The 26,669-nt window shown below is 33.2% G+C and overlaps 4 long non-coding RNA genes across 4 annotated transcripts; 1 reads left to right on the forward strand and 3 right to left on the reverse strand.

Moving 5' to 3' along the window:
* Nucleotides 1-1,546: 1,546 nt before the first annotated feature.
* On the reverse strand, nucleotides 1,547-2,362 carry LOC136071077 (uncharacterized). The gene is made up of 2 exons (XR_010632386.1): nucleotides 2,281-2,362; nucleotides 1,547-2,105 (listed from the first exon to the last, which is right to left on the reverse strand). It is a non-coding gene; the product is annotated as an uncharacterized LOC136071077 (long non-coding RNA).
* A 6,335-nt stretch (nucleotides 2,363-8,697) lies between these two features.
* Nucleotides 8,698-9,564, reverse strand: LOC136071078 (uncharacterized). Its single transcript, XR_010632387.1, has 2 exons — nucleotides 9,494-9,564; nucleotides 8,698-9,321 (listed from the first exon to the last, which is right to left on the reverse strand). It is a non-coding gene; the product is annotated as an uncharacterized LOC136071078 (long non-coding RNA).
* A 10,164-nt stretch (nucleotides 9,565-19,728) lies between these two features.
* On the forward strand, nucleotides 19,729-23,640 carry LOC136071079 (uncharacterized). Its single transcript, XR_010632388.1, has 7 exons — nucleotides 19,729-20,228; nucleotides 20,954-21,005; nucleotides 21,268-21,345; nucleotides 21,547-21,621; nucleotides 21,967-22,766; nucleotides 22,860-23,022; nucleotides 23,368-23,640. It is a non-coding gene; the product is annotated as an uncharacterized LOC136071079 (long non-coding RNA).
* Nucleotides 23,641-23,857: 217 nt separating this feature from the next.
* LOC136071080 (uncharacterized) lies at nucleotides 23,858-24,558 on the reverse strand. Its single transcript, XR_010632389.1, has 2 exons — nucleotides 24,484-24,558; nucleotides 23,858-24,308 (listed from the first exon to the last, which is right to left on the reverse strand). It is a non-coding gene; the product is annotated as an uncharacterized LOC136071080 (long non-coding RNA).
* Nucleotides 24,559-26,669: the final 2,111 nt, after the last annotated feature.

A 26,669-nucleotide genomic window follows, 5' to 3' on the forward strand; every position in this document is an offset into this window, starting at 1 on the left:
GGTAGTATTTTTTTTTTTTTTTTTTTTTTTTTTTTTTTTTTTTTTTTTTTTTCTCTCTCAAAAACTACAACAACAAACCCTAATCACCAAAATAATGTTTTCTACATCCTGCACACAGGATTCACAATGGGCTACAAAACGGACTTATCGGCCCAAGCCTCCGCTCAGGGTTGGCTCATCAACTTTGAGGGCCTTAGGTGAAAATTTTAAGTGTGGTCTTTTTTATATTTAAATATTAATTAAATAATATGTATTGAATTTTTTTTATTTAAAATCAATTTTTCTTACTTTTTGAGATGCAAAATTACTAGAAATAGAATTTAAAGTATAGAATAATAGTACTTGGTTATTGCAATTTTTCTAAAGTCGTGACCACTTTAAAGTCTAAACCTACACAAATAAAAATTAATTTATTACATGGTTCAATAAATTAGTATCACTATAAAACAAATGAGTTGATATGATACACATCAAATTATTAATTAGTGTGATAATTTATAATAATTGATAAAATAAGAGTATGCATTAAAAAAAATGATAAATTATTAATTAGTGTGTGTTGGGACTAGCTGTGATGTGCTGTGGGCTTGGGGAAAATTGTGCAGTGCTGTGTGCACTGTGCAGTCTTGTCTTAACTATTTTTTTTTCCTCTTTTTAATCTTCTACATTTTAGGATACAACGAGGCATTTTTATTGTATTTTATTGACTAATAAAAGTATATAATTTTTTTAATTAAAATATATAGATAAATACATTATATATATATATATATATAATTTTTTTTATAAGTGAGGGCCTTCTTTTATTTGGGGACCTTAGGCAATTGCATCATATGTAGAGTCGGCCCTGCCTCCGTTCCATGGACGAAGCCTCAGAAAATCTCCCATTAAAAACCACGCAACATTATTTTGGGTTAGGTCATCATTCGGATCAAACATAACTAAACTCCACAAAGCCCGACAGGGTGAAGGTATTTTTGCCACGTTCCGAACTTTTACATAAGAAAATTCCAAAACTTGCCAAGCTCTTGAGTCCTTGTTGATGTTGGTTCTTTTCCTTTTTATAGAAGAGGAATCTCTTCGTGGTTTGATGCTTGTGGACTGTGGGAATTTTTTTTTTTTTTCCTTCTGATAATAAATGATTATGTATTTGTCCAAAAGAATATTGGGAATTAAGTGGAAGACTATCAGAAAATTCGAGCAAAATATCAAATCGTATTCTAGCAATAATGTTAGTCCATGCATCTCAAATTTTGTTGTCCATGAAACGATTCTCAGCATCCTGAAAATCCCAATAGAACATATAACTATATATATAACCAAATAACTATACTTTTCTCGTGGTATGCTTCCCGCGCTTGATTATTAAAATTATATCAAATCAAAGCTTAGCTTGCATTTGGCTCATGCAGCCATGCATGCATGAATTAGAGTTCATTACGGAGAAATTCAAAGCATGTCGCTTACGATAAGAAGGGAAAAAAATGTTACAAAACAGAGTACTAGATGTTTCATTAATTATATATACTCGAGTATAACCAAGCAATAATTAAACATACTCCAAACTTTATGATTGTTTATAGTTTTATACCACATAACGTAATTGATTTGCATAATAGTTATGCGTCGCAGTAGTACAATATGTAGACAACCCAAACCACAACCATAAATTTATGTCATCTATGCTATTACAAGTTTGGCTTATTTCCAGTGCATAGAAGTACTAAAAGAGACACGGGCATGATTCGAGTCTAAATGGCTAGTCCAGTACTCAAAGCATTAGACGATAGCTTTGTTTTACTATTTTTCGCTTGGTCTAGTCTATAATATATTAACTCATCAGCCCTACATCACAAGCTTCATTTGGCTAAGTGCCCGGAGCCTTTGATTTAGGCGGCGAATGTGGCTCAGAAGGACCGGAATTTAGTATAGGAATGCTGTGGTGATCATTATCGTTTGCATTGCTCATGGCCTCAATTAGCTGCCGCTGCTCTTGTTCATGCATTTCAACCATCATAGTTTTCCGATTTGTGGCCAAACAAGAGCTCACCATCATCAAGACTAAAGAAAGTGCTAGAAACCTCATTCTTCAACTTTTACTGTCACTGCCATTCAAAACCAAGAATTTAAGAAGATTAAACAAAGAAGGAAGAAACAATATTTATTCTTAAGTAAGGGAACTAGAATAATCAATTAGAAAAAGAAAAAGAAAAAGAAAAAAATTGTTTTAATCTTTTAAATATCTATATTTTTTGGAAGCAGTGAAGAATATTTACTTACCCAACTGGAGGGTACGTAAAAAGCTTTGGGACCTTATTACGGTGGAGGAAGAAGTTTAATCAATTTATAGAGGCGTGCTAGGGTTTCTTTGATAGACATGTTATCAATATAAATTTATTGATGGAGTCTCCACCAAAAGAGGCAATATTAAGTGGGACGCCCATATAATTGAAATCAAATTGTTTTTAAAAGAATTAGAATGATGAAGTTGAAAGAATTCCTTGGTCCGCATTAATATTGGCACTAAAAATAGGAAGATTCCACCTTAGCGGTGGAATTAGCTTGGTAAAAACAAAACTTTCCATCAAGCGCACAGAATGTTACCCGTTGCATTGCCTTGTGATTTAAAAAAATGGTTGTTATTGATTATAATATAAATCCACTACCGACATCACTTTTTTATTCACTAATAATAGTCTACTACTTAAAATTTGTTGTGAAAATGTTATGGACATAACATTTCTTAAATGTAATTGGAGTTCTTTCCATGACTTATCCGGAACTTATGATCTATGAAGTGGTCTCATTCAATTTCTTAGAAAAATAAAAGCGGTTTAATTTAGTACAGGTACTTGGAAATGCTTTAGAATTTAATAACAACACTGCAGTTATAATTGATTTCCAACAATCTTAACTCATTCCTGTTACCTTATTTCTACTCAAATCTTCTATGAAATTGTAGATTGAAGAAAACGTAGACCCTTAAAGTTTCAATTTTTTTTTTTTTTTTTTTTTCATTTTAGCTATTTACATTTCAAAAATTTTATTTTATCCTTGCTTGTTTGATTTTTTTTCCCACATTGGCCCTTTTATTTCAAAATTTTCATAATGGTCATTGAAGCTTGGTTCATTTTTCCGTTTGGTCCATAATGTTTCAAAATTTTCATTTCATAAAGGGCCAATAGAAAACTAAATCAAACATGAAGGGATAAATGGAACATTAAATCAAACATGAAGGGCCAAAATAAAAATTTTGAAACGTAAAGCCTTAAAACGAAAATGGTTCAATAAAGAAAAAAGTGTTTGTTTCCATACTATTTTCTACAAAAGGTTTCGTATACTATTGATACTTTAATTAAACTTCTGATGTCAACAATGTTTTTTAATAAATAAAAAAAACACATGGAAATAGTAATCTTGTATGTAAATTAAAATGGATTATTATACCCTAGACCCAGTTGATTACACCGGATGGAGCATCCTTTAATCCCTTGTGAGTCTAACAAACTTAGATCAATGCTCAACCCCTAGCACATAATCTTGTATGGAAATTCATAGCCGAACTCCCAAAGTCGACACGAATCTCATGGAATAAATAACAAAATCAGGATGTGTAACTAGATGACTCTTTTTCACCCTCATGCCACTGAACTTTAACTCATCCACATCCTTGTCTTGCCCTTTAGCCTGAATCAATCAATGACAAGGGCAATATGCTAAGTAACCGTTGTAGATCATTTGCTTAAGACATAGTCAAAGGTCACGTAGGTTCAAAATATAAGTGATAGAAATCATACAGTGAAGGAACATGGATCCATTCTCACAATTGTGGGGTTTCATCAAATCAAGGAGTAATAATGAAAGAACAAAATGAACACATCAAGAAAATAGTAAAATATGATTGACTTGAAGGCACAATTTAATGTTATCCTTAGACAATATTTGTCTTTATAGCAAGTTGCTAAAAGGTTTCTATAAACTTGTCCCCTAGATACAACTAAGTTATTGAGTTTTACAAATAGCAATTTTGGAGAATACCCATAGAATTTCTTATATTTCTTTAAACTTACTATTTTGGAGAGATAAATCTTTATTTATACCCATAGGGTTACAACCTTTCAAAAGGTACGTGGAGAATTAAAATGTTTCATAAAACCGTTCACAAGGCTTAAATATTTTCAAACATCCAAACAGTTATTAGAAAATTCTGTAGAAATTTAGTTTTCACAAGTCTCGTTTGATCGAGAGGATCAAGTATCGATCGAAAGCTCTTTTGGACTGATAGAATAGGAATCGAACACCAGTCGAATCAGGCGGAAACTCCAAGATTATTTTCCTCATCACTTCGATCGATCGAACAGAAGTCTCAACTAATCTAAAATCCTGGAACTTNGGTTACCTTTCAAAAGGTACGTGTGGAGAATTAAAATGTTTCATAAAACCGTTCACAAGGCTTAAAATATTTTCAAACATCCAAAACAGTTATTAGAAAATTCTGTAGAAATTTAGTTTTCACAAGTCTCGTTTGATCGAGAGGAATCGAGTATCGATCGAAAGCTCTTTTGGACTGATAGAATAGGAATCGAACACCAGTCGAATCAGGCGGAAACTCCAAGATTATTTTCCTCATCACTTCGATCGATCGAACAGAAGTCTCAACTAATCTAAAATCCTGGAACTTGAATTTTCACAAAGAAAATTCTAAAACTCGAATTTCCACTTTTAAAATGAATACTTTCCAACCTTATATTATTATTACAATCTGTTCTTGTATATACCTATATATATACAACAACACATCCCTGTCAATTAGTTGTGAAAAGCAAGTAGTGTGGTTATATATTATGATGGACTTCTCTTTATCTTAAAGAGAGTATGTCCTTTTGTTTCTATGATTCTTTACACCGTATGGATCTTAGTCTAGGCTTTTCCCAGTGTCCATCCCTAGCTTTTTAGTTGGCTCACTGCCTTAAGCACTTGGCCAAGATCTCGCATTTGGATTCTCCTTGCTGTATGGTCAATAGAAAGAAATCCTGCACTGTTTCGTTATAAACATATACACATCATTAAATGTTGTCTCTTGCTTTGCATGGATGAATAATATATGAAACTCGACGCATTTGGCTCATATGACAAAACGAAGATTGTTCCATATACGAAACCACGCAGCGTAGGTTGATACTAAAACTTAATCACAAACAAACTAACATGATCTAGAACAAAGATCGTTTAACCCACAAATGGCCACCACATTCCCACTACTACCACTGCCAATATATTTGTCAAACTCATACCTAGGGATTTGATGATGATTACATATTCAAACTGCTTCCACAGTGCCCAACATTGACGTTCTCTTCCTCGATTAGTTTCCGATGCTCTTCCTCCAGCATTTTGACCATCAATTTTTTCCTAGTTGTGGCCAGGGAAGAGCTCACCATCATCAGGAGAACTAGGACAAGCACAAGAAATCTCGTTCCTGAGCTTTTTAGGATTTCCTCGTAATTAAGTCAAGACAAACAATTAGAACAAAGTAAAACAAAAAAGAACAACCAAACTTTGACTTCCTTTAGGTGAAGGGATCTAAAAGGCCACTTTCAACTAGAAATGCGACCATTAACCGTAAAAACTGTTTATCGTGATTGAGAGATTCATATGTGTTAGGGTCTAAGACTTTAGGAACTAATGTATTAAAACTTTAATTTGTATTATGTTGGTAAACCATAATCAAAACATAGAGTCTAGGTTTATACTTGCTCAAAGTGTATTTATTTTTAAAATTGAAATCGAGTGATTGCAGAAATTATTAAACTTAATTTGTAAGGCTTGATCGATCGAAAATTAGACTCGATCAATCGAATCACATGCAGATTTATTTTTCTATAAAATTTCCAATTCAGCCCAAGCACATTTAACGTGTAGGGTTTTATATTTTACTCCAAGTATAAAAAGAAAAACTCTAGCTATGTTTTAGAGGTCTTTTGAGAGTTGTGTGTTGAATCTTTTGTAAAATCTAGAAGTGCTTATCTTCATACACACACTTAGGGCTATCAAGATCAAGATTGATGTCAAGAGCTTGATGATATTTTCAGTTGCTGCATAAAAAACTTTAAAGAAGATCTGAAATCTTTGAGTGGAGTCTCAAAGTCACAAGTAGGAGAACTTATGGTTGCAGTGGATAAAAAAATGGTAGTTCATGGAGTTGGAGTTGTCACGTGATCGTGGTAGTAAGTTTTTTACTTGAGATAATAATAGGATGTTAGTGATCTAAGTCTTATTGTACAAACTTTAATTCTTTCATAGTGGATCTGTTTTACTTTGAGGATAGTTAGGTTAAATCCTCCCAGGTTTTTTACTAGTTAAGTTTTCTTGGATTACCATATCGTTGGATTCTTTATATTTCCGTTTTATTTATATGATATAATTTTATTGTGTTAACCTAGGACTGAATAATTTATCTAAGTAATCATTTCGCTAAATAACTAGGTTAAACAACTTGTGTTAAGGGGTCTAAAAACGTACAATGTGATTCATCAGTTCATTTAATAGTTGGTTGGATTTGAATCATACATTCTTAACATTGCCTAGAATTTCCTTAAATTCAACCATCTTTTGAAATCCATAGGGGTGTCACACAATTAGAATGATCATGCATGATATTTTGAATGTTAATAAATTCTAGCTCAATTGATAGTGCATTTCATGATTTTCATTAATATCATATGTGAGCGAGTCATGTGACCTTCAGATCATTAATCAATCCATGATATCCTATTTATGACACAAAAGTGTAGCTAACATTCTAAAACAATAAATCAAGAAAATCAGTTTTGAAATTTAGTTGCATGTAGTGCACCCCTCCATATAAAGAGCTTGATGATGGCTACCTTCGTAGGCTCCTATCTTTGAACACGAACTCTGTTAATGATCAAGTCTCCATCTTTTTCCAATGATCCACGGATGTTCTTTATATTTTAAAGTGGAGGAATGTGCTAGTGATGACATTGGGGCTGCTAACATTTTTTGGAAATGATGAGATAGTCGTTCGCAGGGAAACATCTAGAAATCTAGGGCCATCTTGCTCAAAACTGAAAAGTGATGGAGGTTGAAAAGCTTTCATATGGATGGATTTGGACAATAAAAACAATGACAGAGGAGAATCGACATTGTAGCATTAGTTGGGACATGAGGATTCATACTTAAATGGGAAATGTCAAGTAGCTTTTATTTATATGATATAATTTTATTGTGTTAACCTAGGACTGAATAATTTATCTAAGTAATCATTTCGCTAAATAACTAGGTTAAACAACTTGTGTTAAGGGGTCTAAGAACGTACAATGTGATTCATCAGTTCATTTAATAGTTGGTTGGATTTGAATCATACATTCTTAACATTGCCTAGAATTTCCTTAAATTCAACCATCTTCTGAAATCCATAGGGGTGTCACACAATTAGAATGATCATGCATGATATTTTGAATGTTAATAAATTCTAGCTCAATTTATAGTGCATTTCATGATTTTCATTAATATCATATGTGAGCGAGTCATGTGACCTTCAGATCATTAATCAATCCATGATATCCTATTTATGACACAAAAGTGTAGCTAACATTCTAAAACAATAAATCAAGAAAATCAGTTTTGAAATTTAGTTGCATGTAGTGCACCCCTCCATATAAAGAGCTTGATGATGGCTACCTTCGTAGGCTCCTATCTTTGAACACGAACTCTGTTAATGATCAAGTCTCCATCTTTTTCCAATGATCCACGGATGTTCTTTATATTTTAAAGTGGAGGAATGTGCTAGTGATGACATTGGGGCTGCTAACATTTTTTGGAAATGATGAGATAGTCGTTCGCAGGGAAACATCTAGAAATCTAGGGCCATCTTGCTCAAAACTGAAAAGTGATGGAGGTTGAAAAGCTTTCATATGGATGGATTTGGACAATAAAAACAATGACAGAGGAGAATCGACATTGTAGCATTAGTTGGGACATGAGGATTCATACTTAAATGGGAAATGTCAAGTAGCTGTAGTATTTTTGTGCTGGTTAATGGTGAGAATAAGCCTTCAATTTAATGGTTTTTGGAGGAGGTTTCCCAAAAATGAAGGGTGAAGGTATTTTTGCCACGTTCCGAACTTTTACATAAGAAAATTCCAAAACTGGCCAAGCTTGAGTCCTCATTGATGTTGATTCTTTTCCTTTTTATATAAGAGGGATCTCTTCGTGGTTTGACGCTTGTGGACTGTGGGAATTTTTTTTTTCTTCTGATAATAAATGATTATGTATTTGTCCGAAACAATATTGGGAATTAAGTGGAAGACTATCAGAAAATTCGAGCACAAATAAAACTTACTCGTTAGTCCTTCTCAGATGTTGTTGTCCACGAAACGATTGTCAGCATCCCGAAAATCCCAATTGAACATATAACTATATATATATATATTACCAAATAACTATACTTTTCTCGTGGTAGGCTTCCCGCGCTTGATGTTTAAAATTATATCAAATCAAAGTTTAGCTTGCATTCAGCTCATGCAGCCATGCATGCATGAATTATAGTTCATTACGGAGAAATTCGAAACATGTCGCTTACGATAAGAAGGGAAAAAAAAATTGTTACAAAACAGATTACTAGCTGTTTCATTAATTATATATACACGAGTATAACCAAGCAATAATTAAACATTCTCCAAACTTGATGATTGTTTATAGTTTTTACCACATAAGGTAGTTGATTTACATAGTAGTCATATGTTGCAGTAATACAATATGTAGACAACCCAAACCACAAGCACAAACTTATGCCATCTATGCTATTACGGATTTAGCTTATTTTCAATACATATGTAGACAACCCAAACCACAAGCACAAACTTATGTCATCTATACTATTACGGATTTAGCTTATTTTCAGTACATAGAAGTACTGAAGAAAACACGGGGGCATGATTCGAGTCTATATGGCCAGTCCAGTACTCAAACCATTAGACCAAAGCTTTATTTTACTATTTTTCTCTTGGTCTAGTTTATATAATATATTAACTTATAAGCCCTACATCAGAAGCTTCATTTGGCTAAGTGCCCTGAGGCATTGATTTAGCCCCAGCAGGTCCACAAGGGAAATCTTTTCTAGGACAGTAGTGGTGATCATTGTCATCGTTTGGATTGCTCATGTCCTCGGTTAGCTGCCGCTGCTCTTGTTCATGCATTTCAACCATCATAGTTTTCCGATTTGTAGCCGAACAAGAGCTCACCATCATCAAGACTAAAGCAAGTGCTAGAAACCTCATTCTTCAACTTTTACTGTCACTGCCGTTCAAAACCAAAAATTTAGGAAGATACAAAGAAGAAGGAAGAAACAATATTATTATTCTTAAGTAAGGGAACTAGAATAATCAACTAGAAAAAGGAAAAGAAAAACATTGTTATAATCTATTAAATATCTATATATTTTTGGAAGCAGTGAAGAATATTTACTTACCCAAATGGAGGGTAAAAAGCTTTGGGACCTTATTACGTTTGAGGAAGAAGTTTAATCAATTTATAGAGGCGTGCAAGGGTTTTTGTGATAGACATATTGTCAATATAAATTTATTGATGGAGTCCACCAAAAGAGGCAATATTAAGTGGGATGCCCTCATGCCCATATAATTGAAATCAAATTGTTTTTAAAAGAATTAGAATGATGAAGTTGAAAGAATTCTTTGGTCCGCATTACTAAAAATAGGAAGATTCCACCTTAGCGGTGGAATTAGCTTGGTAAAAACAAAACTTTCCATCAAGCGCACAGAATGTTACCTGTTGCATTGCCCTGTGATGTAAAAAAAAAAAAAAATTAGTATTAATTATAATATGAATCTACCACTAGTATCACTTTTTTATCTAGTAATAATAGTTCATTATTTAAAATTTGTTATGAAAATATTATGTACATAGCATTCTTCAAATGTAATTACAGTTCTTTACATGACTTATCCGGAACTTATGATCTATGAAGTGGTCTCATTCAATTTATTAGAAAAATAAAAGCGGTTTAATTTAGTACAGGTACTTGGAAATGCTTTAGAATTGAATAACGACGTTGCAGCTATAATTGATTTCCAACAATCATAACTGATTCCTATTACCTATTTTCTACTCAAATCTTCTATGAAATTGTAGACGGAAGAAAGCATTTGACCCTTATAGTTTGAATTTTTTTTTCATTTTAGCTATTTACATTTTAAAATTTTTATTTTAGCCTTGCATGTTTGATTTTTTTTTTTCCACATTGGCCCTTATATTTCAAAATTTTCATAATGGTCCTTGAAGCTTGATTCATTTTTCCGTTTGGTCCATAATGTTTCAAAAATTTTGTTAAGTTATGGTTTTTCACATAATATTTGTGTTGTTTTATTACATGACAAAAAGTGTTGTAATTGCATTAATTTATTTCCTTGTATTTTGAGGAATTTTATTGTAATGAGTTTCGTATTAAGTTGGTGAGAAGATTGCTCAAGAAGTTGATCTTATGACTTGTCTCGCGACTGGTGCAACCTGCAAAAGTCACATGAGAAACACATGCTGAAAGTTGAAGAGTCAAGTACCAAGCATATTTTACGAGTCACTTCGCGACTTAGGCCAAGTCACGAGTGACCCGCAAAACTTTCTACCTGAAGGATTTTAAGTGTGACATTTCCTCTTCTCTACCCTACCATATACACCCTCATTACCCATAAAATTAAAGAAGACTATTCAAATAGAAAACCCTAGAGAGGTTTTTGCAACACACCCACCTTGTTAGAGAGAGTTACTCATCCTTAAGTGAGAATTCATTTGTAGTCTCTTCTCCTCCTCTCTCCCATTATTATACCTTAAGCGGAGATTTATACCCAAACACAACTCACACATATTCAGAATGTAAAGAGTGTTTTGAAACTTAGAAAGAATTTGAGATTTGCCAAAAGAAACTGGTGAGGCTTGGCGGATGCAATTAGACGGTATTGCGGGATCTGGATAATTAGCGAAGATAAGACTCCAAGAAGTCCGTTGGTACCCTATTATATATACCATTATTACCCACAAAATTAAAGGAGACTGTTTAAATAGAAAATTCTAGAGAAGTTTCTACAACACACCTACCTTGTTAGAGAGAGCTACTCATCCTTAAGTAAGAATTCATTTGTAGTCTCTTCTCTTCCCCTCTTTTATTGTTATATATTGAGAGGAGATTTGTACCCAAACACAACTCACACCTATTCAGAATGTAGAGGGTGTTTTGGAGCTGAGATTTACCAAAAGAAGTCAGTGAGGCTTAGCAAATGCAATCGGGCAGTATTGCAGGATTCAGATAACTAGTGAAAACAAGACTCCGAGAAGTCCACTGGTACCTGAATCTCGTAAAGCTCAAGTATATTGGGTAGATTAGGCTTAGTAGATCTTTTTGATATTCATATACTTTAACTTATTCACTAGTAGATCGATTTCAACTTGGAGGGTTGTGGAGAGATTTTTTGCCAAGTTCTTTGGTTTCCTCTTTGATAACACGTCTTGGTGTTGTAATACTCCTAGATATTTTTTTTTAAGCAATTTTCTCAATGAGAATAAAATCTAAATTGGACTTCTTTGTTTTTTTTAATTAGTGTAGTTAACTATTTTATGGAGGAGTTTTGAATATTTGGGCATGTGATAGTATTTAGTTAATTCTGGAATGGGCCAATTTAAATATGGGAAAAACTTTAAGTGTAAAGTTGTAAATTTGATCCCAAGATATTTTGGAACAAGTGGTCCACAATACTCCAATCAAAACACCCCCTTTCTCTTATCACCATACGTATGCCCCTTCTCTCAATTTCTCTATTTTCCTATCTCACTTGCTCACCGAAGCCCACACACATACATACTCTAGCTCCCTTTATTTCCCTCACTTCCTTACCAATAAACTAGCCATCCACTACCACTTTTGGTGGATTTCACCAAAGCACCCCATTAGAAACCCCATACGCTCCATTCTCTCAAACTTTAAAGGTAAAACTCTTAATTGTTTGGTAGCTTTTCAAGTTTTTATAAGATTTCTTTCTAATCTAAGCTACATGAGTGGTATACATGTGATTGAGTACATGGGTTTTTGATTTGGTGGATTTATTTGTTAAATGGTTAAGGGATTTTACAAATGATGATCATTTAGGGTTTCTTCATGGTTAAAAACTTAGGTTTCCTTGAGCAAATCATATGAGTTGATTTTGTGGAAGTTTGAGGTTGATTTTTTTGGAAGTGTGATTCTTTGCATTTAAATGACTTTGGCAAATGCGAGTATGAGTGAAGTGTTAACTTTGAATATTTGACATTGGAGTGTGAGCATGTGCTTTTTTTTTCTTTTCTTTTTTTGGCATACCTAGCGTTTGATAAGCTGTTTATATGAGATTTTGGGTTTGATTCCTTGTTCTTGATATGCTTTAAATCTGGTGGTTTTAAAGTGAGTGAATTCTCAAATAATTTGGGCTAGTGTTACAACTATAGCAATTTTCTAAAGCTGTCATGACAGATTTGAGTCAGCCGCAATGCATGATTTGTAATAAATTACAAAAAACATTTTTTGAGCTGAATTTTCTGTGGTACACTGTACACATATAGGGGAATGTTACCTTAAAGTTTTGAATTAATCGGATAACTTTTCATTGACCAAACAATTTTTACAAAATGGCTGCCCTGCTATATACTAAATCTGAAAGCAGGACTAAAATGCTGAGAAATCGTGGAATTAATCCCAAACCTTGGTTGATCTTATCTTAGCTTAAATATATTATTTTAGTACCCAAAGAGATTCATGAGTATGCTATATTATCTTATGATGCACATTATTGCGGTAATGAATTTAAAATATTTTGGTTGTGTCAGCAATATGAGTTTCTTGTATGCTTTTTTGGTTCCCGTTTGGGTAGGGGTACTTGTCTTGGGATGGTCAAGCTAGGCTTTAGGGCCTTAGGTTTGATTTTTGAGAGAATCTTCTCGGATTTATGGAGACAAATTTGATAGCATAATTTTGTTGTAAGCCTTGTTATTAATAGGCTTGATACTTGTGTTTCTAGGTTCTAAAGTACTTGGTGATGGAACTAGTAACTTGACTGGTTGAATGCGATGCCAAGTTGAGGTAAATTTGGAATGGACTGCTGAGATAAGTAGCTTTTTAATGGGATTTTGGAAAATAATCATGTTGCATAAATGTTGTTTTGGGTTAAATACATTTTGGAAAATAATTCTTGAAACTATGTTTCCTATAAAGAGTTGTGTTGTAACCCTACTATATGTGATTATATATGAAAAATGCATCATGTTTAATATTTGCATATGGGGAAATGCATGATTATTTGGCATGGAAAAGAAAAGTATCCTTGAATTTATTTGATAGTGGATTTCATGGATTTATAGTATTATTTGGAAATACTAAAGATGTTTTGTCTTAAATTGTATTATTTTGGGAAATTGATGCAAAATATTTTAACAAGAAATAGTTTTGAGGACCTTGAGAATATTGTGGATATTTGGTTATCGAAATATCTTATGAAACTATTTGGAAGTAAACTATGTATTTGAATACATTTAACTTATGAGCTTTTGATGTGGGTTTGCCCTTGTGTTATGATGTTGGTGATTACCCCATCTTTGTGACAATGTCTTTGTGATGTGTGATTACCCCATCTTTATGACGACGTCTTTGTGGCATGTGACTACCCCGTCTTCGTGATGATAAGCTAGGTTGGAGGCTCTCGCTTTGTATGACATGGGTAAATCATTAAGTGTGTGGGTGAGGCTGTTGCCCATAGGGCCAAAAGACTACATGCAAAAGGGGTACTGTGTGACACATTATTCCCTACTACTCATGGGGGAAGAGGTAAATCCTTGAGTATGTGGGTGAGGCTAGGTAGGGCCAAGAGATCACATGCAAAAGAGGTACTACAAGGTGTGTTATCCCTTGCTACCCATGGGAGGGATAGGTAAATCCTTGAGGGTGTAGGTGAGGCTAGGCAGTGCCAATAGACCACATGCCAAAAGAGGTACATATCATGCTAGTGCGTTTGGGTTCCGACCTGTCTATGGCAGTATGATGTCTTAGTGACAATTCCATCTTTGTGGCACCTTGGGTGAGGTTTCTAGTTTATGAAATGTTATTGGATATTTTTATGGCTCACAGTGAATAAAATATAGTTTCATAGTTATTTTGGAAAGCTTGGTGATATATTATTCTTATCATTCTTGTCGTGTTGTTAATGTAATTGATTTTGCATAAATTAAATGAAAATTTCCAACTTATAGCATGTTTTGTAAAATGCTCATTATTATGAAACTTACATTTCCCCCACCCCATTAATTGTGCTACTTATTGGGCTTTAGCTCATCCCAATCTCAAACAGTTTTTCAGATAAATTAGCTACGCGTCGGGCATGGAGCTTAATTTATTGGTGGTGATTGGAGTGCTATATTAAATTGGGAGACTTGGGCCATTAATGGTTGATGACTCGATCTTGCAAAGTTCAACGAGATCATAATCAATTCTATTGGAGGTTGGATACTTGAGGTCTGTTAGCCTTAGGTGTGTTAAGCCTAGATTTTTTGTTGAGGTTGCATACCTTAGAGAGGATCGTGACTTTGTGTTTATTTTATTTGGAATGTTAGATTGTTAAGTGTATTTGGAGACACATGATTTGTAGTTTATATTGCTTGTAAATGTGTCATAGAGCTCTGACTTGTATTGTGGAGAGATCAACATATTTATTTATTTTATCAAATGGAAAAAAAAAAATCACTACAATACCTCTTGAAGGCCCGGCCATTCATGCTTTGGATCATTTTAGGTTTGGGGTGTGACAGTGTTATCTTGTGTAGGCATCTCTCTTCTCTTACTCTTTAAGCTTTATATTTGTTATTGCTTGCTTGTGGTTATCGCTTAGAGAGTAGTTCCGGTTATTGCGTATCATTTTACTTCTGTTCTGTACTTAGATAAGTTAGAGTAAAAGCAATAAGCCGTAATTTTAAAATTGGGGATCTAAAAAAGCTATAATATTTTGCACTATTTGAGCTTTTAATTTTCATTTTTGTAAAAGGCCAAATGGGAAACTAAATCAAACATGAAGGGCTAAATGGAACATTAAATCAAACATGAAGGGCTAGTATGCAAATGAAATCAGACATGAAGGGCCAAAATAAAAATTTTGAAACATCAAGCCTTAGAACGAAAAGAAAGCACCAAGGAGAAAGAGAGGCTATGGTTTCTCCTTTGAGTGTGGTTGGCTTTAAGGAAGAACAACTCTTTTTCTAACCATCATTTTATGCTTAGACAAAGTGTACTTAAATAGATCCCTAATAAACCCTAGAGTTAGGATTTTTATACTAGTAGGCTCCCCAAATGGGTGCCTATTAGGCCCAAGCACATATCTCAATGCCAACTGCTTTCCACTTATCCATGATGGGCATGTCATCCAAAACATATCTCTCTCATCTGCCATATTCACTTGTCCAACACATAATGGGAAGTACTTTATTCGATTGACAAGCTAAACCTCTATAGTAGAGACAATACAACCAATCTCCATCAAAATTAGGAAAGTTTAACCCCTAAGAAATAAAACAAATTAGGGGTGGCAATATTTGGCACGACCCGTGAACATTAAATAGTTTTCTTTTGAAAGTTAGTGTCAAAAATGGGTTGACAAGCTTAATGAGATTAATAAATGGTTCAATAAAGAAGAAAATTTTTTGTTTCCATTATAATTTTTATTTTGCAGGTTGTATTTAGTCTAAATAGGTTAAAGTAAGAATTCTTTTGTCAGACACACAATGATAGTATGATATTCCCACGTCCATTTTTCTACATCCACTTTCATATTTTAAATGTGGATTTTTAAAAAAAAAAAAAATTTAAAATATGAACATTTACACATTAGTTGTGGAATGTGGATATTTGTGTAAAATGGTAAGTGTAAATTAGTGTAAAATGATATTTTCCCTTGACATAGTCATTTGGCCCTACGTTTATGGTAGCTACAAATCATTTATTGGAATTGATAGGCCAAAAACATATTGATCCCTTGTGATGAGTTAACCAATTAATTAGTTAAGTGAATTAATTAGGCTAAATTACATGCAATGAGCGTGGTAGCACAAACAAATCACCAATCAAACTAAGTATGCAGCAGAAAATAAATTAACACGATGATTTGTTTACGAATGGGGAAAACCTACACGGCAAAAAACCCCCATCGGGTGATTTTCAGGTCACCACTCACGAAAATCCACTATTATCCCAGTACCTTTTACCAACTTACAGTTGAACCTTTACCCTAATACCCAATTAGACTTGTTCTGTAGTGACAATCTCTCTTTGTAATACACAGCTCCTAGTACATGATTAACTAATTGCGCGGATCCCAATACACGACTTCAATCACTAACTAAAGAAGGTTATTGGCTGCAAAGTTCTTCAGTTCATCATACAATGAAGATCGAGAAGATGCTTGGTCACAAAACCCTACGGTGTACAAACATGGTAACTTCTTCACAAGAAAGATGAATTAGGGAAAATTCTGTTTCCAGTCACAATTTGCTTGAACAAACTTTGCTCAACACTTGTGCAACTTGTGTCTCCTTTAACGGCCCTTAAAATAATCATTTTATATGTCTAAGGTTGTGAAAAAAGAAAGCCCAAACATACAATTACGAATTGGATGAAAAACAGTCTTGGAAAACTGAGTTTTATAAATCTCAACAGATACCCTATCTGTTAAGTTGTTGTCAAGTCACGAGTTAGAATAGCTCTTCAAGTCTCGATAGATGGCTAGCTGTCGAGTTTTAATAAACAACACTTTTCACACTTGAATCTTAGACAGACTTGCATGACTTTAACACTTGAACTTGAAATAAGGTTTCTTGAAGTATTAAACACATTTTAGATCTACCCAAATACAAGTAAAGTGCGTTTTGTCAAAAGATTAACCAATTATATAAAATAGTGACATATGTTCTTAACATGTGAAACACATATGTCCTAACAGGAATGTTTAAAAGGGTGTGAGAACCACGTCTCAAGATGCGATTGCATGACTTTAACACTTGAATTTGAAACAAGGTTTCTTGAAGTATTAAACACATTTTAGATTTACCCAAATACAAGTAAAGTGCGTTTTGTCAAAGGATTAGCCAATTATATAAAATAGTGACATATGTTCTTAACATGTGAAACACATATGTCCTAACAGGAATGTTTAAAAGGGTGTGAGAACCACGTCTCAAGAGGCAATAAATCCTCAAATTTATTACCCAAATAATCAACAATACATGACACCCTAGATTGAGAATTTTACAAATGGAGTTGCCACATAATTTATTTCAAAGGAAAAATTAGAAGAAAAAAAAGACTCTAAAAATACATATTTATTCAATTAAAACTTGAAATTATATTGCTATTCAAGAAAGAAACACGAACAAAAAAGTACATGGTGTTTCTGGTTGCAATCTAAAAGAGAAATAATATCCGCATGTTTTCTTAATTACAATCTATAAATTAAATAGAAAATTATATATATAAAAAATAAAAAATAAATAAAAAATAAATAAAATAAAATAAAATAAAATAAAAAACTAATCTATAACCCAAATTCTAAGCTAAGTGTTAGGCACCTATTCCACCTAACTCATAAATTGATCTAGAATTTAATAGCCATGTCATGTTACGAATAAACATACACTTGATCCATTCATGTTATCATCTCATTTGAGTTTTCCATTTGTACTCAGGTCTACAACATGTGAAATTTCGGTCTACCTTACATGGTGATCATATATCATCCGGTATACAAAAACACGCAGCGTAGGTTGATACTAAAACTTAGTCACAAACAAACTAATATGATCTAGAACAAAGATCGTTTAACCCAAAAATGGCCACCACATTCCCACCACTACCACAGCCAATATATTTGTCAAACTCATACCCAGGGATTTGATGGTGACTACATATTCAAACTGCTTCCACAGTGCCCAACATTGACGTTCTCTTCCTCGATTAGTTTCCCATGCTCTTCCTCCAGCATTTTGACCATCAATTTTTTCCTAGTTGTGGCCAGGGAAGAGCTCACCATCATCAGAGAACTAGGATAAGCACAAGAAATCTCATTCCTGAGCTTTTTAGGATTTCCTTGTAATTAAATCAAGACATGTTTAACAATTAGAACAAAGTAAAACAAAGTAAAAAAAAAAAAAATAGAACGACCAAACTTTGACTTTCTTTAGGTGGAGGGATCTAAAAGGCCATTTTCAACTAGAAATGCAGCCTTTAACCGTAAAAACTGATGATCATGATTGAGAGATTCACGTGATTCATCAGTTCATCTAACATTTGGTTGGATTTGAATCATACATTCTTAACATTGCCTAGAATTTCTTTAAATTCAACCACCTTCCGAAATCCATAGGGGTGTCACATAATTAGAATGACCGTGCATGATATCATGAATATTAATAAATTCTAGCTCATTTGATTGTGCATTTCATGATTCCTATTAATATCATATGCGAGCGAGTCATGTGACATAGAGATCATTAATCAATCCACGATATCCTATTTATGACACAAAAGTGTAGCTAACATTCTAAAACAGTAAGTCAAGAAAATCAGTTTTGAAATTTAGTTGCATGAAGTGCACCCCTCCAAATAAAGAGCTTAATGATGGCTTCCTTCGTAGGCTCCTATCTTTGAACACGAACTCTGTTAATGATCAAGTCTCCATCTTTTCCCAAGGATATATCCACGGGTGTTCTTTATATTTTAAAGTGGAGGAATCTGCTAGTGATGGCACTAGGGCCAAAATTGAAAATTGATGGAGGTTGTTGAAAGGCCTTCATATGGATGGATTTGGATGATAAAAACAATAACCGAGGAGAATCGACTTTGTGGCTTTGGCGGGGACTTGAGGATTGATACTTGAATGGGAAATGTACGTCAAGTAGCTGAAGTATTTTTGTGCTGGTTAATGGTGAGAAAAAGCCTTCAATTTAATGGTTTTTGGAGGAGGTTTTCCAAAAATGAAGGGTGAAGGTATTTTTGCCACGTTCCGAACTTTTACATAAGAAAATTCCAAAACTAGCCAAGCTTGAGTCCTCATTGATGTTGATTCTTTTCCTTTTTATATAAGAGGGATCTCTTCGTGGTTTGACGGTTGTGGACTGTGGGAATTTTTTTTTTCTTCTGATAATAAATGATTATGTATTTGTCCAAAACAATATTGGGAATTATGTGGAAGACTATCAGAAAATTCGAGCACAAATAAAACTTCCTTGTTAGCCCATCTCAAATTTTGTTGTCCATGAAACGATTGTCAGCATCCTGAAAATCCCAATTGAACATATAACTATATATATATATATATTACCAAATAACTATACTTTTCTCGTGTTAGGCTTCCCGCGCTTGATTTTTAAAATTATATCAAATCAAAGCTTAGCTTGCATTCGGTTCATGCAGCCATGCATGCATGCATGAATGACTGTTCATTACGTAGAAATTCGGAGCATGTCACTTACGATAAGAAGGGAAAAAAAATTGTTACAACACAGAGTATTATCTGTTTCATTAATCTATATATAAAATTGAAATCTCTGAAACTCTCATAATTTTTCACATTACCATTATTATTATTTTTTTTAAAGATTCTTTTTATTTTATTTATTTAAGTTAAATTTTTTTTAAAGAGAATTAACCCGACTATTCTATATCTCTCCCGACTCCCCTCCTAATGCAAACGAACTCCCTCTCTCTTTAAATCTCTAACCTTCCCCCAAATCCTTAACCTCACACACGCATTCTCTTCCATTTATATATATATATATATATAAATCCTAACGCTAACGAGAAAGAGACCTAATGCAGAAGCACACCCTCTCTCACTCTAAATCTCTAACTTCTATGGGCTATGGCATTCCTGCTACAACGTTTTCAAATATATTGATTGGATTGGCTCAATATATTTCGAGAACGGTCAGGATCGAGACGTAACACCGAAATCTAATCCAACATAAGCCAAAGAGGAGCAGAATGGGCGGTGATTGTTGTGAACCTTTGCCACAGTCCGTTGGTGCGAAAAAGGGGCTAGGGTAGGGGCTGGGACTAAGGCTGTCTCTCTCGAAGCCGAGGAGGAGCCGAAGCAAAAGCAATGATTGTTCTGAACCATTGTCACAGTCCCAAGGTAAGTTTAATTTATTAGCAAATTTGTAATTAAGCATATTTAGATCAGGGTTGGGTTTTTTGTTTCTTTTATCTCTGTTTTGTTTTTTCTTTATATATTAATTAGAAAGAATACAGAAATTAAGCATATTCATATCAAGGTTGGGTTTTTTGCTTTGTTGTGTAGGCAATAATATACATCTAAATCCATGTAAAAGGCAGAAGATAGCTAAAGTTAAAGAATTACAGAGTAAAAGATCATTCTCATTGATGTCCACTTTCATTAAGTGTTGTTTCTCTTACACGTACACAAGCTATTTGATGAAATTCCTAAGTGATTTTTTGTTGTTGTTCTAAAAGTCATAACACATGGAGAGTGGTAAGGAGGAAGATAAGTAGCGAATGTGATGTTGTGCTGTTGATTTAATCAAGGTGAGGTGTTTTGTTGGCCTTATTTTCTCAATGTCATATGTTTGATATTGGGATTGGTATTGATGGTGAGATTTTGATATGATTCCCTTTGAGAAGTAGGTTTGATTTTTTTAATGATTTACTTCATGGTGGGGTTGTGCATTAAGATTAGAGTTTGTTACCCTTAATAACTTCAAAGGAATCAAAGCCTTTAGAAAGTTTTATTGGCATTGATGGTGAGATAGGTTTATATAGTAGAAAACAACATTTAGATAGTTTTGGTAATAGTTGATAGTATTGTATAAATGCTTTTTTTTTTTTTTTTTTTGGGGGCAGATCAAGCATAGATCGTTTCATTAGCTTTCAATCCAGCAATTCAATATGCAAGGTATTTGATGAGGATAATTTTTCCGTTTCATGGACTGAAAATGATGGCGGCAATTTTTCTCTCATCTAAATGGAAAGATTTATATACACAAATGTTCTTTGTTAACTTTTACTATTCTAGATTAAAATGATAAAGAAAAAATATATATATATATATATAATATGCTTTAAGCCATATTGTAAATAGAAGATGAAACATATCCTTTTAATTTGGAGTATGTACATGAAATCTTTTAACTTCATTCCATGTTTTCAATTTTTAGGCACAAAGGAGCTTGCGTAGTCCTTGAGAGAGAAAAAACAACCCTTGGTTATATTGTAGTTGGTGTTGCTACAACATGGTACTCTCTTTTCTTTTTAAAATTCTTTCTTTTAAAGAGTCTTTTGGAAGTTTTGCAATGATTCATGACTATTGTCCTACTATTTTAAAGTAGAGTAAAAGATCATTCTCATTGATGTCCACTTTCATTAGGTGTTGTTTCTCTTACACGTGCACAAGCTGTTTGATAAAATTCCTAAGTGATTTTTTGTTGTTGTTCTAGAAGTCATAATACATGGAGAGTGGTAAGGAGGAAGATAAGTAGGGAATGCGATGTTGTGTTGTTGATTTAATCAAGGTAAGATGTTTTGTTGGCCTTATTTTCTCGATGTCATATGTTTGATATTGGGATTGGTATTGATGGTGAGATTTTGATATGATTCCCTTTGAGAAGTAGGTTTGATTTTTTTTAGTGATTTATTTCATGGCGGGTTTGTGCATTAGATTAGAGTTTGTTACCCTTGGTAACTTCAAAGGAATCAAAGCTTTTAGAAAGTTTTATTGGCATTAATGGTGAGATAGGTTTATATAGTAGAAAACAACATTTAGATAGTTTTGGCAATAGTTGATAGTATTGTACAAATGTTTTTTTTTTTTTTTTGGCTGCACTATTATAACAATGATTTACCATATTGATTATTAGTCTGTGGACTGCTGTCACTTTGGAGCTTTAGGGGCCTCTGCTGGGTTGCTATTGCTGTGGACTAGAAGAATAGTAAAGAAAGTTGATGGGGCTGTGGGAAATTATTAAATTTATGTAAGTTCAGATATGTGGATGATCAATACAAGTCGGTGTTTCAGGTGCCTATGGTTCCAATTCTGAGCATGATTAGATCATACAAGTTAGACCCTGATAGAAAGGTTTCCATAGTAGCCTTAGTGAATCGTTTTCAGGTTCTAACTATTGAATCTTAGTTTGATATGTATGTCATCAAAACTCAATATTGTACCAACTAAAACGTTTAACTTAATTTCCAAACTCATGTACTTGTAGGAATCAGCACTTAACCACCTTAAGAGTGTGGGGCTGCTTGTCGATGGTATTGGTTCAACCCTAGAGATGCATAGAAAGGACCTAATATGGGTGGCCTATCGGTTACAAATTGAGGTGGACCGTCGGAGTTCATGATAACCTTTACAAGCTTTTTCCGATTATATCCATTATTATAATTATTGTTTAGCAAATAGCACACTCATGATTCAAATTAAAGAAGAAAATAAATTATGCAAAACAAAATAAAAAAATAAAAAAGAGTTTGCATGGTTCGACAATTGCATAAATAAATGGACGACGACATGAAGAAAGTTTAACCATTGAAATTAGAAAGATTATAATAGTAACACAAGCTATGATTCTGCACTTGCTTGATATTGAACAGGCAACCGAATCCTTGAATGGGATAAGAATGGAAATGACTGATGCTGCCTTTCCTCTTCTGAAAGGTATGTCCCTTATCTTGAGAGCTAATTCTACCTAGGTAGAATTATTCTCTTCCCTCAGGTTTCTTCGCTCATGTCATGAATATGGTTCAATAGGTGTGGTTGCTGCCACAGATGTTGTTGAAGCGTGTAAAGATGTCAATATTGCCGTTATGCTTGGTGGATACCCACTAAAGGAAATTACATTAAGGAAGGATATGTTGTCTACAAAAGAACCATTAGTGAAATAACAAAAATTATGTGGGACTCTGATAATAAGGTAAGAAAAAAGAAAACCTTGAACAATAATATTGTGTCCTTAACATTACTTTATGTACTATAAACCTGCTTTTACAAAATTTAACTATAAATTATGAGTTGATTGATATTCATTAATTAGATGGAAAAGAATTTGTTTTCCAAATACAACTAAATGACTATAATCTCAAGTATGGATGGGAATTCTTCACTGTCAAGAAAGTTTTTGAATCTTTTGAAGAAACTGATAAAACAATTCAGCTTGATAAAATGACAGAAGTGCGTATTATTTAATATAGCAAAATTAGAAATTTGATTTTTAACTTCTATATGTTGTAATACATTTTTCAACCTATTCTATTGCCAGGCTTATATCAGTTATACTTCAAATGAATGTAACAACAAATTATCAAGTCAACAAGATGGTGATTTTACAAAGTTTCAAAAAGCTTATGTTCAAGGTTATGTACAACTCACACCAACATCTGTAATGAAGGAAAACAAAAGGGCATATTTAGTGACTTCTACGAAGCAACAAATGAAGAAGATACAAAGAACACTTTAAAGTTGTCTTTCAATTTATTTGAAATATTGATTGTGTAGTTCTTTAAGTTTATGTTTCATACATTTAATGGATAATTGAGGATGAAAAATATTTGATTCTTCATTTTAATTTAAACTTAAGTTTGATTTCTATTTTTCATTATGTAATTTAATGTTTATATCAACAATTAAAGAGGAAGAGAAAAATAATAGTTTACATTCATATACAATAGTTTTTCCATGCATTGCACGGATTAATGACTAGTTATATATATATATACACACACACACAAACGCCGCAGTAATACAATATGTAGACAACCCAAACCACGAGCACAAATTTATGTCATCTATGTTATTACGGGTTTGGTTTACTTTCGTGCGTAGAAGTACTGAAGAAAACATGGGCATGATTCGAGTCTATATAGCCAGTCCAGTACTCAAAGCATTAGACAAAAGCTTTATTTTACTATTTTTCGCTTGGTCTAGGCTATATAATATATTTAACTTATAAGCCCTACATCACAAGCTTCATTTGGCTAAATGCCCTTTGGTGTAACCCCACCATCGTAAGGACCGAAATTTTGTCTAGGAATGTTGTGGTGATCATTATCGTTTGCATTGCTCAGGACCTCGATTAGCTGCCGCTGCTCTTGTTCATGCATTTCAACCATCATAGTTTTCCGATTTGTGGCCAAACAAGAGCTCACCATCATCAAGACTAAAGCAAGTGCTAGAAACCTCATTCTTCAACTTTTCCTGTCACTGCCATTCAAAACCAAAAATTTAAGAAGATTAAACAAAGAAGAAGGAAGAAGCAATATCATTATTCTTAAGTAAGGGAACTAGAATAATCAACTAGAAAAAGAAAAAGAAAAACATTGTTTTAATCTTTTAAATATCTATATATTTTTGGAAGCAGTTAAGAATATTTACTTACCTAACTGGAGGGTAAAAAGCTTTGGGACCTTATTACGGTGGAGGAAGAAGTTTAATCAATTTATAGAGGCGTGCTAGGGTTTCTGTCATAGACATGTTGTCAAAATAAATTTATTGATGGAGTCTCCACCAAAAGAGGCAATATTAAGTGGGATGCCCATATAATTGAAATCAAATTGTTTTTAAAAGAATTAGAATGATGAAGTTGAAAGAATTCCTTGGTCCGCATTGGCACTAAAAATAGGAAGATTCCACCTTAGCGGTGGAATTAGCTTGGTAAAAACAAAACTTTCCATCAAGCACACAGAATGTTACCTGTTGCATTGCCTTGTGATGTAAAAAAAAAAAAAAAAAATTTTGTTATCGATTATAATATGGATTAACTGCTGACATAACTTTTTTATCCTCTAATAATAGTTCATTACTTAAAATTTGTTGTGAAAATGTTGTGAATATAATATTTCTCAAATGTAATTACAGTTCTTTCTATGACTTATCCGGAACTTATGATCTATGAAGTGGTCTCATTCAATTTCTTAGAAAAATAAAAGTGGTTTAATTTAGTACAGATACTTGGAAATACTTTTGAATTTAATAACACCATTGCAGCTATAATTGATTTCCAACAATCTTAATTGATTCCCGTTACCTATTTTCTACTTAAATCTTCTGTGAAATTGTAGACTGAAGAAAACGTTTGACCCTTAAAGTTTGAATTTTTTTTTTTTTTTTTGCCTTGCATGTTTGATTTTTTTTTTTTTTCTTCCCACATTGGCCCTTATATTTCAAAATTTTCATTTTCATAAAAGGCCAAATAGAAAACTAAATCAAACATAAAGGGCCAGTATGCAAATGAAATCAAACATGAAGGGCCAAAATAAAAATTTTGAAACGTAAAGCCTTAGAACAAAAAGAAAGCACAAAGAAGAAAGAGAGGCTATGGTTTCTCCTTTGTGTGTGGTGGTTGGCTTTGAGGAAGGCCAACTCTTTTTCTAACCATCATTTTTTGCTTAGGCAAAGTGTACTTAAATAGATTCCTACAATAAACCCTAGAGTTAGGATTTTTATACTATTGGGCTCCCCACATGGGTGCCTATTAGGCCCAAGCACATGTCTTAATGCCAACTGCTTTCCACTTATGATCCATGATGGGCATATCATCCAAAACATATCTCTTTCATATGCTATATTCACTTGTCCAACACATATAACGTGAACTACTCTGTGCGACTGACAAGCTAAACCTCTACAGTAGAGACAATACAACCAATCTCTATCAAAATTGAGAAAGTGTAACCCCTAAGTGATAAAACAAATTAGGGGTGGCAATATTCAGCACGACCCATAAATATGAAATGGTTTTTTTTGCAAGTTAGTGTCAAAAATGGGTTAACAAGCTTAATGAGATAAATAAATGGTTCAATAAAGAAGAAAATTGTTTGTTTCCATTATTATTTTTTATTTTTTTATTTTTTATTCTGCGGGTTAGTATTTAGTGTAAATGGGTTCAAGTAAGAATTCTTTTGTCAGACACATAATGATAGTATGATATTCCCACATCCATTTTTTTACATCCACTTTCATATTTTAAATGTGGATTTTTTTTTTTAATTTTTAAAATATGAACATTTACACATTAGTTGTGGAATGTGGATATTTGGATAAAATGGTAAATGTAAATTAGTGTAAAATGATATTTTCCCTTGACATAGCCGTTTGGCCCTATGTTTAGGGTAGCTACAAATTATTTATTGGAATGTTTAAAAGGGTGTGAGAACCACGTCACAAGAGGCGATAAATCATCAAATTGATTACCCAATATATTAATCAACATACGTAACACCCTAGATTGAGAATTTTACAAATGGAGTTGCAACATAATTTATTTGGAAGGAAAAATTAGAAAGAAAAAAAAAAGACTCTGAAAATACATATTTATTCAATTAAAACTTGAAATTATATTGCTATTCAAGAAAGAAACACGAACAAAAAAGTACATGGCTTTTCTAGTTACAATCTAAGAGAGAAATTACGTCTGAGTGCTTTCCTAATTACAATCTAAAAATTATATAGAAAATTATATAGATAAATAAAACTAATCTACTATAACCCAAATTCTAAGCTTAAGTGTTAGGCACCTATTCCACTTAACTCATAAATTGATCTTCTAGAATTTAATGGCCATGT

This window comes from Quercus suber, unplaced genomic scaffold, assembly GCF_002906115.3.
Source record: "Quercus suber isolate HL8 unplaced genomic scaffold, Cork oak 2.0 scaffold_283, whole genome shotgun sequence".
NCBI lineage: Eukaryota > Viridiplantae > Streptophyta > Magnoliopsida > Fagales > Fagaceae > Quercus > Quercus suber.